Genomic DNA, 15,056 nt, shown 5'->3' with positions numbered 1-15,056 from the left:
CTAAATTCCCTTACATGAAGACTCACAGGATTTTACTTTCTTTTCACATAGAACAATGCCTCTGAAACACACTCATTTGCCTCAGGGGTATTGTTAGCCCGCTTCCATTTTTAACAAAGTCCTTCAGATGGATTTAGGAAATGCAGAGTTTGAAAGGGCCATAATTCAATATGTGGATGACATTTTAGTGTGCAGTGAGACTGAAGAAAAATGTAGAGAAGACTCTGTCAAACCTATAACGGTACTCGCAGAGAAATGATGCAAAGTAGACAAAGAAAAACTACAATATTGTTAAAAAAATAAGTATTATACATAGGACAGTTAATCTCACTTGAAGGGAAAAGAGTGATACCTGAAAGAGCAGAAGCCATTGTGAGAACCGTGTAGCCAAAAACGGTGAGACAAATGCAGCAATTTTTAGGTCTATGCAGGTTATTGCAGGGCCAGGGCTTTTGACTACAGTACATACATTCGACCACTTTTAAAAGCTCTCAAGCAAGCAGAGGTAGCAAAAAAGTAAATTCATGCGGACAGAAGATATCACTGAAGGATTTAATGGATCAAAAAACGTGATCAGTACAGCTGCTGTATTAGGTATTCCAAATTACAGTGAAGAATTTTACTTATTTTCGCATTTGAATGGTGAAGTCATGACAGCAGTTCTTACACCGAAGACGACATTACTGTGGGATTCTAAACCAGGTAATGAAAGGACACGATCCTTGCAATAAATCTTTGGCAGCTGCTACATTTGCCATATAAAAGGCTTCTATGGGTGTCCCATAAGTCTATTTGTAGAGCATGCATTATTTGCAATTTTAGAGAAACCTAAGAGCACGCTGACCACTTAAAGAGCATTGGGGTATGAGGTAATTATCTGAAACCCTGCGATCAAAATTGTAAGATGGAGTATGGTGAATGTAAGTAGTAATCAATAGGGCTCCTGGCTAAGCCCCAACCTGCCCAGGTAGGTCAAACATCTTTGGTATAGTGAATCAAGCAACATTTGTAGCTGAACTATTGCGAGACGATGATAATGTGCATGATTGTATTAAACAGATTGTGATCCAAAATCGATCAAAAGGCTGGGGGGAGACATTCAGGATTGGTAGTAGTAAGGGTGATCCGAGAGGGCACCTTTGTAGTGCTAATGAGCAGACCACTACCGTCAACCTATTCAGCACAGGCTGCAGAATTAGCTTTGAGGAAGAGGAAGCGACAGTGCACTCTGATTCCGCCTATGTGATGTCAACAATACACACAGGCCTAGCACGTTGGAAGAGGAGGGGCTTCCTCTGTGCAAAAGGCACAGTGCAACATGTGTGGCTATTAAACAAACTCAGTGAAGCTTTGAGCATTCCAGCAACCATAACCATTGTGAAATGCAGAGTGCCTTCCAAAATAACAGACTAAATCTCTTGCAGAAACGAAGCCGCAGACATGGAGGCCAAATGTGCCGCATCATTTTCAACTGTGTATGAAGATGAGTTAAAAGATTTGAAGAAAATGAAAGGGCGATGCATGTTGGTTAAAGATGGATTTAATATGACATCTGTTGTACAGTTAATTGAGATACAAGGACGAGCATCACAGGAAGAAAAAATACTATGTAAAATGCAAGGGTGTTCTTTATCCCCCACTGAGGCAATTTGGAGGCTGGATAGTACAGGAAAGCCAGTTATGCCTCTAGCATTATTGAGAATAGCATTGGAGCAGCTCCACTAACCCACACATGTGACTCGAGAGAGTCAAACTGCTACTATAGCAGAAGAATGGTTCATATTGAGCCTCAGTGAGCATGTGGCACAGTTCATTGTAAGCTGTAATGTGTGCCATAAATTCACTGCAAGGCACACTCTGCGAACTGTGAGAGGATTAATCCCTAGACCTAACGTCCCCTTTCAAAATTTGCACAAAGATTACGTGGACATGTTGCAAACATGTAATGGTAATAGATAGATTATAGTTTAGTTTGTCCCTTTTCCAGATGGATTGAGGCAGGTCCGTGCACGCATCCTGATTCTGCACGTGCTGCAAAGCTTTTAGACTGTGAGGACTTTCCAATGTGGGGTGTGTGAGAAGTTTTGCTATCTGGTAATGGACCGCATTTGTTGAATGAACTCTTTGAAAATATAGTCTCACTTTTAGGCATTTAGCATTTCTCTAGCCTATCAACCTCAAGCCAACGGATTATGTGAATGATTAAATGGACCTCTGAAGGAAAGGATAGCAAAGCTTAAATTAACATTAAAGAAAGGATGGCTACATTGCCTACCTCTTGCATTATATGCACTGAGGAATCAACCTGGTTCAGATCACCATTTAACGCTCCATGAGCTGATGACTGGATGCTGAATCAGCTCTCCTCTCCCCCGCCACCGGCAAGGGCAAACACAGACGCCCACAGTGTAGCAAGGGCACTAGGTGACAAAATACATGATTATTTAAAATGATGACTAAAAGTATATATTTTATTCCTTAACAAATCACGTGTCCACAGGATGGGTCAAATATAAACAAAGAGGACAATTTGCCTATCAATTTGGAAAACACATTAAAGTCACTGCCAGTATATATAGGGGCCAAAGCGTTAGTGTACAACTTTGTACACACCTGGAATACCCCACAATTTGAAGGCCCACACGAGGTGGAGTACATGACCCCTACTGTGGTGAAGTTAAAAGGACGAAGGGCCTGGATCCACCTGCACGATGTCAAACCTTATAAAAAGTAAAGCAACATTGACCTCTCCTGCACCCGTCCCCAGTGAAGCAAATGTCCACAGTGAAGCAAGTATCTCCAGTGAAGCAAGTCCCTGCAGTGAAGCAAGAGAAGAACAACAACGAATGACCACACAATCAATGGTCAAGAACTTGGATAAAGAGAGCAAAACACTTTTAGATTAGAATTGATTTATGGATAAATTCATCTGCAGTAATCTTGAAACATATTCTCTAGACTGAAAAAAAGTAAACTACAAAATAATCAAAGAGGGAAAAACACATTTTTACTTGCTGTTTTCTCTTATATACTTCAATCATATCCAGCTTTAATACGAAGAAACACAAACATTGAGACATTTTGTGGAGATCCAAAGAATGGCCTCATAATTTTAAGAATTGTTTTGGCAATCATTTTCCATTTTCTGTTATAAATGTATGACTTACAGTTAATACAATAAAACTGATATATTAAAAATAAAGTGGTGACAATGGAAATGTTCCAAGAGGTAACAACTGTAGCTCCAAAGAAAAGATGTACCAAATGTAAAATACTTCTTGGGATTTTCTATGGCATTTTGATTTTGACTATTTTCCTCATAACATGAGTGTTCACAAATATTATAAGCAGCGAGAAACCAGAAAGTAAGACATCCCCCATCAGTCCCATCATTCCTATTTTCCATATTAAGACACCAAGAACCCCATTACTTTCTGATATTTAAAAAACCTTTTCCCGAGTAATGAAAGATCCCGAGGAAAATAATGAAAGTATGAACTCATATTTAGATAAATCAGTTCATTTGGCAAATAACCTATGGTATCAGCACATGAAAGAGGTGGGAGAGAGAACGTCAGAGGAAACTTGCTATGTTTGTTCCTTAATACCGTATGCAATGAATACTGCAAGAACATTTATTGCAAGAGAAATATCTCCACATGATGCAAAATGTCTCAGTCATCTAGCAGCCTGAATTACGAGAGGTCAATTCAAAGGCAATTGGGCAACTTTAGACTGTTCCATACAAAGATAAATATGTAAAGACAAAAAGGATGGAAAATGGATTAGGGTGGACAAAAAAACGTATGTATCCATCCCAATTTGGAAACAAAGATACAAGTTGTTGATGTGAAGAGAATGAATTGCTCAGTTATGACTGAAAAAAATCAGAAAGCTAGGATGCTGGGAAAGGACACAGCTATTGGAGTATGGGCGCATAGCAACAAACACTGGATAGGAAGATGGCCTAATATCATGCCCTGCACACCTGCTGAAGAAAGAAGCAATCCACAAGGTGCAGAAGGTGAATGACGAATGCCAAGAATCATGGGCCAAACATGCAAAACTAATAACCTGGGTTGAGAACGAAGCAGGACCAGTGCATATATTGCAATTGAAGAATGTGACAACCTGCTTTAAGAATGATGGCAAGGTCTATGTTGGAAAGAACAAAGGATGTGGAGAAACAATTGAAGCACCAGGAATGAATGGAGGAACAGCAGTTCTGATGGATCGATATTGGGCGTGTGCCTAAGGATTGGGGAGGAGTGCTCTCCATACTAAATGTTCATGTCCCAGCACTAGTGATTCCCCAAAGTGACCTCCATATTGAAGAGTTCCCGAAAATGAGTTAATATAACAGAAGGAAGAGATCACTTTATCTTCACCGATTAAAGAGAGAATTACTTCTCATCAAAGCCAATAGATGCTTACGACAACATTCCTGATGAGTACAAACTATTCAGCAAGACTGCCATGATAATGTCATCTATATTCATACCAGGACTTCAAGCCGCAGTAAACGCTAATTGGCTCCAGATTACAAGATGAGAGCTGTTGCAGATGATGAATGCAACAATAAAAGGATTGAATGCAATAAATGAAGAGTTGACAGCCAACAGGCCGATGACCCTCCAGAGCAGGTATGTTCTGGATCTGATAACACCAATGGAAGGAGGCATGTGCACCAAGGTTGGCCCTTCTTGCTGCACATTTATACCTTCTCATGATGGAGAAGATGGGACATTGACAGAGGCAAAAATGATGCTGACAACCTTGCACACACAGGTGGAAGATGAAGTTGATAAAACAGCAAGCGATGACTGGTTTTCATCATTGATTGGATGAATTGCATGTTGGTTGACAAATACTTTTAATCTACTTGGAGCAATATTACCTTTAGTAATGTTGGGATTTTGTCTCATAAGGATCATCTTGGCACAACGCCAGAAAACAGCCAAGAAAACTATTGGAATGAAAATAATGATTGACATTAATAAGCTTTCTAGAGAAAAGATGCAAACAGAAGAAGGTACCATATAAAATATAAAGAAGAGTTCTCTTGAACCTCTAGCAGCAAAGTTCTATTATCCCCGGGATCAGAAAAAATATGTGGGAGAATGGATATTTTGTGCATCAGCAGGAGATTTTCGTTTGATAACCTGGAGTGTGAATGAATACATAAAGAATGATAAAATATGGGTTCCAAAGAAAAGAAAATATGATGAGATGATCGAAGAAGATGAAGCAGGAATTGCAGAAGAGGAGGCAAAGAGTCTGGTCGAGAATGCCACCAGAGGGGGGGGATGTAGAAGAGCAAATGGATTCATTCGCCCCCATTTAACGCCCCCTCACCTTCACCCTATTTGAATGACAGACAAGGAGCCCACAATTGGGAACCCATGCACAAGTTTATGTGATATGTCCATACCTCGTCGATTAAATGAAAAACAATATGCACTCAGGCAGCGATTCAGAAGATATCCTCATGTTGAAACAAGGGAGGGCTCTACCAAGAAGGATGTCCCTTGCAGAGTTCTTGAAAGGCAACCATGAACAAAATGGTGCGTGACATGGATATATGTTAAACAAAGTCTAATAACAACAAAAGAATGTCTGAAAGAAGATATATGAACTTACGTTGAAACGATATGAAAATACTTAAGAATGACGATGTAATTGGAATACTAAGAGAAAGATGTACTCTGTGATGCAGTATTTGTGAATACAAAGAAGAAGGAAATGTTCACTGGTCAATGACTATAAATACGCTGAAACGCAAGGTAGAAAGAATACATAGAAGCTTGCTCAGGAGAGGTATATATTCACCTTTTAAGACTACCATCAGAACAAGATGGACGATGGCTCGTGTCATTCATCCCAGTTAGCTCAAATTCCAGCCCAGAGTTTTAACATGGAAAGACGATGAAGAAGCTGTTTTACCCTTGCAGATTAAATGAGTACATTGGCTGAAAACCAAGGATGCTATTTCGAGAGATGAAGGAAAAGCATGAAGGGAAGCAGACCATATGTAACAACATATTTTCCAAAGATTAGCAGGGACAAGAAGATTTACTGATGCCAAATATTGGATAATTAAAATGGTATAACGTCAATATGGGATAGAGTGAGCAAGTCTCTAAAGGCCAAGAGGAGAAACTGCACCTAGCATAATTGAATCAAATCATGTTAAATGCACTGTCGAAATTCAAGGTCTTGCAGCACGTGACTAAGAGCTCGCAAACAAGGGCCATTCATTAGGCCTGGAGCTAAGATAGGGGTGTACCTACAGTCCCTCAAATGTCCTGAGACATTGCAGACTGGTAAGATCAGTCTTCAAACAGAAGACACTGGCATGAGGCCCACCGATGAGAGAGGGTGGCTTAATTGGGAAGCAAAGGGAGAGGTGACGTATATCTAACCATCTGGGTTTCGTTTCTATGTACGTGTTGCTAACAATCCAAATGTCCAAGGTTGGATTTGGATTGCCAACCAATTAGAATAGCCTGCCATACACTTTTACGTATAATGTTGGAAAATATTATTCCGCTGCCACATTTTCTGCTATCACGAGGGCCTTGCACCACATGAGTAAAAGTAGATAGGGTGTGTTTTACAGATAAGAGACCACCAATGAGAAACTAGCAGGCACATTTTGGAAACAGTTCACCATATCCTTACAAAGAGCCCCAAACTATTGGAGCATTACTGGAGGGGATATGGTGATTTTTTGTCCACCAGCCACTTTATCATTACTGATCAATTCTGGGCTAATATTTATTCAGCCGATCCTTTAGTTATTACAGCTGCTTCTTATTATACGTGGAAAATAGCACTTGGTCTTGAATTGTTCGTAAATGTTTAGTGGGGAATTTTAGGCACAGCGTGCAATTTGTTTGATTTTAAATTATTTGTCATTTTAAAACTCATTATATAACTTTATGATATGATCTGTCATTTATAACGTGCCTGTACACAGGTGTTTCAAGGCACGACAACGCAAGGAGGGGGGGGGGCAGAAGGAGGACAAAACAACAATCTTACTAGGCTTTATGTCATTCACTTCGCGATTTGTGATATGTAATTTTTAGAATGTATTATGGAAATGGAAATTGCCCCGCTTTATTAATATAAGAAAAGGAACTAATGTGTTTAATGGAATACTGTGCAAAAGGTTCATTTTAACCAGATGCATTTAATACAAATAAAATAAAAATAAAAATAATGGGATTCCGGAGGGGGCTCTCCCCTGATATGTTTCAATTTTTCTATGTGAGGGGAGACTCTACTGCAGAGACCCATTCCTTATCTGTTCTGCATGGGTATCTTCTGCCCTTGCTTTACCTTGCATTGATCCACTCCACCTGTTTCATATGATGGATACTTGTATTGCTGTTGTTAATTCACCTTTTCTGTTTCTGCGAGGGAAGCCTGAATGGCTCCTACTCAGGCTGACATGTTCTGTGTGAGTGAAGCGTTACTTTTATGCTGCTGTTGTACCTATTCTTTGCATGCAGGGGAAGCTCAGAGTGCTAGTGATGATATGTTTCATTTCTGAGAGGGTGTTTGTTTTACTGCACACTGTGCTTTATCTGTTAATTGTGAGAGAAATATGCTTTTCTGTTATGATGTGGGCCGCAGCTCCAAGATAATGATTTCCAGACCGTTTTTCAAACGTGCCTCAGCTTTATTTCATCTACTTTTACTCTTGTTAAGGAAAAAACTAATTGTTACCCCCTTTAAATCACATTTCATTTCAAAGTTTAAAAATGGGAGTAAAAGACTCCCACCTCAAAATCCTATCGGGAGCACTGACGATACGAAATGCATTAAATGAATGGACAACTTGTACTCAAACTGTACATGAACATGTATGTAATGCACATTAGATACATGTACACTACTATATGTATAAAAACCCACATCAAAGTCAGGACTAACTTTGTTGTGAATCTTCAGATGCATCTAAGACATACACAAGTTATGAATTGGGTACATCTTCGAAATGCAAACCGTATGGTTCGTGTGCAACGCTCAAATGCTGATTCATTCATGTGGCAAACACTCATACTACATACACTCATACTACTTACACTCATACGCTTACATTAAAAACAATGGAAGGAGACATAAAAAACATTTTTTTAAAGAGTTAAGATTAATGTAACATAAAGTAAATTCTACAAAGAATGGAAATAATAATGTTAAGGTACAACCAGCCACTGTATACCACTACAAATTCAACCAGGAAACTCCAATTTAAAAACTACTTCCATGCCACTTCAAATCTAACCTTACTTTAAGTATCAGACTGATAATATCAATTCCATAATTGAAGTGAGCCGTTTGGTTTGTAGTGGAATCGAGTGATTATACTATAATGTTGTTATTCCCACTCTTTGTCGATATTACTTTTCTTAGAATAACCTTAACTCTTTTTTAAAAGGATTTTTCATATCATATATATTTGTTAGCTTGCACCATGTTAGCCAAGGGTAATATAAAAAGTGTGCATCCAAAAAAGACTACAATTTGATACCTTAATTAGGCTAACAAAGTCATTTATTTGTAAACATTTGTGGTATTCAGGCACAGATGGAAGGAAGTTTTCAGGAAAAGCATGGCAATAAAAAAATTACCCCTGGTGTTGCTTATCTCTTAATGTCAGTGTTTTTGATTTGTGTTTTCTTCATATAAAGGCCTGTGCTTCAGATGTTAAACCCCATGCCTTGTAGTCTAAAATATTTAAACAGGGGACTGTAAATTATGTGTCGGCAGGGGAAAGAAAGAAGCAAAGTTATGCTGCTCTCAGAAAATATGGTAGTGTCAGTCACAGTAGTGCCAATAGGGCGACCCAGCGCTGAATGCTTGTCTATCTTGATTGAATCTACTGCCAACCATGGCCATCTATGTTTAAGCTAGGCTTAGAAAAAACACAGTCAGTTACATGTTGGATAATTGTATTTCGGAGATCAAACCAAAAATAATCTCTCAGCAACACTCTTCACAGAAACTCAAATATCTTATTAGAAATGAGAATAATTAAAAACTACACACCGTTACTTTCTCAAGGTATTAAAAAGCCAAAAGGATACCACAAGCATAAGAAATAAGTTTGAAACTATTTTATGTGGACACAATAAAAAATGTGTTGAAAAATGGCAACATATACTGAATAAGAGTTCCTGGTGTTTTAATACTCCTCACTAAGACTGATCCATTTAGATAAAACATCAAGCAAAGAGCTCTTTCCTCTTCAATCAATTATTATGTTTATTTTAAATATAAATTTCACAAAACATTACAAAAACACAATAAAAAACAATGGGACTTATCACAAGTTGGGCCGGATCGTTAAAAATGCGGCGGTAATGCTATTACTGCCACATTACTGCTCTGCCTAACTAGGAGTTGGGCAGAAAGTTTGATATTTACCTACAGTTTGAGCTGCAGGTAAATGTGGACAGTTTCCTCCTATAGTTGGCGCGATTACCGCGGTGCTGTTAGCTCTGTGGCAATGGCTCCAATAATGCACCATTGGGTCCAATGGACCCAGTATGAATGGGGACTTACTGCCTCACTCAACTTGGCATTAGACATGTCAAATTAAATCATGATAAACCTATTTCATATAAAGCTATACCAAAATAGACTTCATTTTCCTAATATGCATCACATTAATTAAAAAATCTTCCAGTGCAATACAGACTTGAATATCATTTGCATGCATAACATAAAGCTATGCAACACAACAATGTCTAAAATTCAAGTCTTGAAAGGGGAATTAGAATGCGTTTTTGTGGTAATTTATAAAATTTACAAAACATTTACATGTGCAAATTGGATTCTATAGACATATTATTGCATTTACAAACGTTGGTTCTCAGTTGAGTCCAGGCCTCTGTATTAGCAGCAAGTTGAAGCTGGTGAAGCTGCAGTCTGGTGGTTAATTGTCTTGCACAGCTATTGGAGGCAAGTTATAGATAGTTAGCCATTATGACCTCAGTACTATATTGGTGCGGAAGATCAGCTTTGACAGTTGCATTTTGATCCTTGGAGCTCATAAACATTTGATGTTTTTTTTAGAGAATTTGGCTTTATTCAACACTTACTTACGACTTTTTTAAATTTAATTCAGCTCTGTTAGATATTGGTCCGGCTCATTTGTTTCCAGAGAGCTTTTCGCAGCGTAACCAGGGAATGATCTGGACATTTTATGAACACAGAACGTCCCTTAAAATTAACTTGTTAAAAACAGTATATTCATTGCTCCAGATTGAGAATTGTAAACGTGCCGTTGCAGAATTAAGTTTAAAGAAAAACAGGGTAAGATTAGTCTCATAGTATAACAATTCCTCTGCACTTGCTGAGCAAACACGCAAGGAAGCTTTATGAAACTTTCTCTTGGTTAGAGCCATCTGATCCAGAACACTGATAGCCCAGGCTCCAGCACCATATAGAGCAAGACCCACGCTTTTAGCTTCACAGAGTTTTGGAACTAGAATAACAGCCTGCCCACCATATCCTGTAAAGAAACGCAAAATGCCCATATTGCATTGTTTCAATCTACAGGCAATATGATCTATCTGAGGTTGCCTTGAATCTTGATTCCGAAAACCTCACCTGAAGGTGGAATGCAAAGATTTTACTCCCATAAGAGCTACGCTATCCACATAAAATGTAGGCGTTCATTTATTAGTCGCTCTAAGATAGATCTGAACATGGGATTTATATGTATTAATTATCATACCATGAGACGTCATAAAGTCCACATACACATTCAATAACTTTTAAAGGGCGATGGGGGTCCTACCTAGAAGATCCACATCGTCTGCACATGTTAGGCTCTGAATTAACTGATGTTGGCCCATGGGAACATCAATTGTTGCCTTCTCTAAAAATGAGCCCAACTCACACTAATAGATTTTAAAAGTAAAGGGGATATTATACACCTTGATTAATTAAAAACATAAGGGTTCATTCACCATCAGTACCATAAATAACAATGATTTTAGTTGACTCAAAACACTCAAAAGCTCCAGGTCAAATCGTATGGATAAATCTATGAAGGTACAATGGGCCTTTTTTGTTCCCACAATACTTGCCAATAAGTAAAGACATATTAAAAAATTGTTTTGCTGTGCCCATTCCTGAATGAAAACCCAGGTGTTAGGAGTCTGGTAATATATTGTCATGCAGCACCCAATCCTATAATTTAGAACAAATCGGCTTACCTAAAGTTTTTCAAGACATGTCGTTCAAATCATCGGGTCGATAACGGGTAGGATTATCACACCCCGCCCACTTTAAAAATCCGAATGATACTAAAATGCCAAGGGTCTGGGAACTTATGTGAAATTAAAATACCTCTAATCATGTTTCAAATTAGCAGACCCCGCACATCTGTATTTCATTTAGAGAGATCCCCGGGGATGCCTTCAGGTCCGGGGGCCTTCGCTGAAGCAATATCATGGATAGATTCAATTAAATCTATCTGCTAATTTCCCAAGACTATTCCATATATTTGCCATTGACCCTAGCAATATTATCCACAGCACAAAATAAGTCACTAAAATGTGGAAACCATTTAACTTTTATAATATTTCCATTAGTTACTCCTCCACTAGTATACATAGTACCACCCTTTGCAATCAGAAGCCATATCTTGTAGAACTTTTTTGCTTTGCGGTCTGTTAACAAATCATTCCATATGGTCATTTCATAAATACATTTGAGCTTGGACGACACAACTTTGTAATTAAAACGGGTTTCTTTGAATGCATTTCTATCTACCCGTTTGTTTCTGTACTTTGCAATTAAATCCTTTTTTACTAGTCAACATTCTTTCGATGTTTGTTGGACTAGCTTACCAAATCTATGTCAGTTGTTAAAACTTGTTTAATAACAGAATGTAATGCATCAAAAGCTTCCACAATCTGTTCCCCGGCGACATAATCGGAAAGATATTCCATAATTTTATTCTGTTAATCCTTAAACACCTTCCTGGATAATTATCTTTAATTTTGTGCAGTCCATTTAACCCTTCTCTTATCAGTGGTGGTTGAAACAAGTGGAGTATTATGACCAGAAGTCTCAGCTATATGTGAACCCATATTCATGTTTAATAACAGTGGATAGTGATCACTTTCAATTCTATCAATGATATCTAAATCAATCATCCACCACCAATCACATGGGTGGGCAATGAAAAAGTCAATGAGTGCATCATATGTTCTTCTAAAGGTTCCCCTGGCAGGTCTTCCCCGATTCCGCTCCACCATTAATATAACACAAATTAAAAGCTCTAAATAGATTTAGCAAAGCCTTCCTTCATTAATGATCCAATCTGAACTACTCTCATAATTAGGAATGCCCCAAGCTGCAAATTCATTAATATCAAAGTCTGCTCCCTACTCGTCCAGTCCAATCTGGGCATTCATATCGCCAGCAATAATAATACATAGATCGATAAAGACATCAAACCAAAGGGGGAAACTAATTGTTCACAATGGCTAAACAAAGTATCTAAAACCAAGGAATGTGGTTCCTCGCCATTACTACTATTATGTATATATTTCTCAAAGAAAATATCCAACAGGGTTTCAGTGACACTGAGTTGAAACACCTCATAGAGCAAATTAGCAGCATTTTTGAATCTTAGAAATAATAAAACATGGAAAGTTCCTATGTTGCACCTTTTAATTATCTGAACGATATTGTCTGTACTCAGTAACAGAAATTTGGATGAGATAATCGTTGTTCCCAGTCATCCTGAAACAAAAGCCCTAGTACTTCCTCAACTTATTCCTCTTCAGGTCTTTCAAGTGCAGAACTAGCAATACCTTCCTGTCAACCACAGCCAAACAAAGAATCAATATCTTTGACTGCTACTAAAGCAATATGCCCCGAGCGGCGGGGCCATTACCGACTCAAGTAATGCCCCGGGGCCCACAGATATTTGCTCGGGCCTTAATAAAGGCCCCAGAGCATTAACAAAGTTGGTAATGCCCCCGCCGCGAGGGGCATATAGCTATTAGTACCCCGGCCTGCAAAAACTGCGTGACTGGGGCACTAAAAGCTTTTTTTGCAGCGTTTCGGGGCAAAAAAAAAAAAGACAAAGAAAATGGCCACCATGGAAGGGGAAAACAGAGTCCGTTTTCCCTTTCCATGGCGGCCATCGGGAGCGGATGCGCTGGAAACAGAAGCATTTTCAGCGCGTCCACCCCCGAAAAAAAAAGAAAGTAAGTGCGGTTGGGAGGGCGGAAGGGAGGGGAAGGGGAAAAAAAAGAAGAAAAAAAAACGTACCTGGGTCCCCGGCGGGGGATGATGGAAGCCTCCAGCTGTATGGAGGCTCGGAGCGGGGATGGCCCCGCTCCGAGTCTCCACATGGCAGGTGGCTGCCATCGTCCCTCGCCGGGGACCAAGGCATAGAAGGTAAGTGGGGTGGGGAGGGCAGGGAGGTGGGAGGAGGGAGGAAAAAAAAAGCCTTGTCACCAAATGCCACCTTTCAATTACCCCAGACTACAATCCTGTGTGAAAAACCAGAAGGTGTTTCACTGCCCAAAACCCGGGGATCCTTTGCTCAGGTAGCCAGAGCACTGCCATCACCTTTGGATCCAGACCCTGGGGGTGGACAAGTGTGGGAGGATCACCTGAGTGAGAGATCCTTGGGGAGTGGGGCAGAGACACCTGATGGCGTGATATGGTATCCCCCTTCTTGCAGTTACCCACAATAACACAACCTCTCTACCATTGTGGGACATTTCCAAACACACAACATCTTTCCCTCCCCATTTTCACATACGACTGTGAAGGAGAAGAGACTACTGGGAGTAGTAAAGATTACCTAATAAAACACCTTACGACACAGAGGAAAGACTACCATCAACCACCCTCATGTTTTCCCGCTAATGAGATCAGGCAGGGTCAGGCACTTAATTGTAATCGTACACATGTGACCCCTATTACCTCTCCCCACATGGCTAAAAGCAGCAGCACATGATCACACTTTGAACAAGGTGGTACGAGAGCAGGACCCGTTCCCTTCCAGCAGAGGCGACCTTGGATACAGAAACTGCTGGACGGCCAGACATTGCGAGGGAGGTCGTGGCCATATCAGCAGTATAACGAAGGTAGAAGATCGGATTTAAAGAAAAGGGATAAACTCCTTGCCCATGTTCAGAGATGAGCAACTCCTCTTTCGGTGAACGACTGAGTTAGAAAGAGTCAGACACAATTGATACATCAGCCTTGGCTTTAAAAGGAATGCCGAAGAAAAGTATCCTACGCAACGGTGAGTGAAGAGTGACTCAAAAAGGCCTGTTTATGTAAAAGGATGAAAGATACACTAACGCTTTGAAAGGCTGCGCTTATGCCGTGAAACCGTGAGAGAAGCAGAGGCATTGTAACAATTGCCAAGCAAGAAATACATAGTAGCGGAGTGGTCTGGCAACATGTGGTTGCCTTCCCGAAAGTCTCTGTGAACCATAAAAGACTATTGTGAAATACATGAAAGTGAAAGGTACATTTTGTTTGATAAACTACGAGTACTAAGAGGCCTTGGGAGAGGCCGTTAAGAAAGGTCAAAGTGGTCATACTGAGGTGAGCGTGGAAGCCTCGTATAATCGAAAGTCTTTGACAACAAAGGATATAATCAGTTTGCGCCTGATCGAGGGGTGCCGAGAAAGGGGAAGGGAGCCACGCTTTTGTTGTGTTTGAGCCCGAATTAGGGAAACATGGTGAACTTCAATGCACAAGGTTTGAGCCTGAATGAGTGAAATGTGGTGAACTTCTTTTTGCAGAGAGGTTGAGCCCGACTCTGAGGAGTGAAAGGAAATGTGAAGCAAAGATGGTTTAAACCCGATTGAGGGGAACTGATGAGAGTGAGATATCCGTAAAGAAGAATTTAACTATTTCTGAACCGCAACAAGATTGAAAGACCCCTGAGACCTTATGCAGAACATTGTATTAAGGTGGGTCTCAGCCTGGGGGAGGGGGAACCAGGGTAAACAGAGAATCTTCTGAAATTGAGTATATTGTGTTAAAGTGGGTCTGAG

The sequence above is a fragment of the Ambystoma mexicanum genome, chromosome 5p, assembly GCF_040938575.1.
Source record: "Ambystoma mexicanum isolate Mex_15411 chromosome 5p, UKY_AmexF1_1, whole genome shotgun sequence".
NCBI lineage: Eukaryota > Metazoa > Chordata > Amphibia > Caudata > Ambystomatidae > Ambystoma > Ambystoma mexicanum.
Note: the sequence above shows the minus strand (reverse complement) of the source record.